Below are 1,489 nucleotides of genomic sequence, written 5' to 3'. Positions count from 1 at the left end.
CCCTGGGCAGGGGTGGGTGTCAGAGCCGGGGTTCAGCCCAGCCCAGCCCAGCCCGTCTGGCTCCTCCACCCCAGACTCCAGCCACTTTGCTTCCCAAGGAAAAGACCAGAAGCACGAGACGTCCCAGAAGGAATCCGGCATCCACCACAGATGGGTGGACACAACAGGATTTTGTGCCGCTTTTTGCTTTACCCAGAGGAAGGAGGGAGCCCCTGAACGCGAGTGTTGGATACATTTGGTTTTCACGTGGCTAGGACTCATGGGAAATCTGGGCCAGATTTCTCCTGGGCAAAGGGCTTACCAACTGGGTAACTTGACGAAGTGACTTCACTTCTCTGAGTCGGTTTCTTTATCCTTGAAGTGGGAATGACGGAAAAGGTGGCTTCTGCCAAATGCTGGTGACGAAGGCGGAAACAATTCCTACTGAAAGAATATTTATTGGTGCGTTTGCGGTTCTCAGTATCCGGATATGTTCACTGCTGGTTGTGTGGCCTCTTCACCGGTGTCCCCCCTTCTGGCCTCTACAGTTTGCTCTGAAAACAACAGCCATAAGGGTCCCCCCAAACCTGAGTCAGGTTCTGTCCCTTTTGTGGCTTTTCTTTTTTACTTTAAAAATTTATTTATTTATTTTGAGAGAGAGAGATAGAGAGCATGCAGGGGAGGGGCAGAGAGAGAGAGGGAGCGAGAATCCCAAGCAGGCTCTGTGCTGCCAGCGCAGGGCCCAACATGGGGCTCGAACTCACAAACCGTGACATCATGATCTGAGTGGAAATCAAGAGTCAGACGCTGAACCGACAGAGCCACCCAGGTCCCCCTGGATTCTGTCCCGTTTGGCATAGAATCCTCCAGAGCCTTCTTGTGTTACCTGAGTGAAAGCTGAGGGCTGTAAGAAGGCCCCGCCTGAGCTGGTGTCGGCCTTGCCCCTACTTGTCTGAGCTGCAGGCCGGTTATCTCCCCTCCTCCATTTCAGCCACACTAGCCTCTCTGCAGTTCCTGGAATATAGTGGACCACTCCCACCTCAGGACCTTTGCACTGGCTGTCCCCTGGCCTGCTCTTTCTCCATGGTCCACAGGGCTCCCTCTTGCACCTCCTCGAGGCTTTTGCTGAAGTGTCAGCCTCTCAGCAAGTACATCCCCGGTCACTCTTTTGAACCCCGAAACCTCCCCTGGCTCCTATCTATGCTCTATATTCCCGTCCCTGTCCTATTTTTCTTCTTCCTGCGTCCCACCATGAGACGCACCTCATGTTCTGCCCATTTATTTGTTTCCTACCTTTCTCCCCCTACGAGAATGTACACTCCATGACTACAGGGATTTTTTAAAAAAATCTGTTTCGTTCACGACAGTTTTCCAGCGCCTAGAACAGTGAGTGACATATTGCAACTGTTTCGTGATTACACGTTGCATAACGAACGGATGAGCAAGGGGCGGAGTGGGCACACCGTGGCCTGATATTCAGGGGGTATCGCCTCGGGCTCATGCCGGCCTT

This window comes from Crocuta crocuta, unplaced genomic scaffold, assembly GCF_008692635.1.
Source record: "Crocuta crocuta isolate KB4526 unplaced genomic scaffold, BGI_CrCroc_1.0 scaffold301, whole genome shotgun sequence".
NCBI classification, from domain to species: Eukaryota; Metazoa; Chordata; class Mammalia; order Carnivora; family Hyaenidae; genus Crocuta; species Crocuta crocuta.
Note: the sequence above shows the minus strand (reverse complement) of the source record.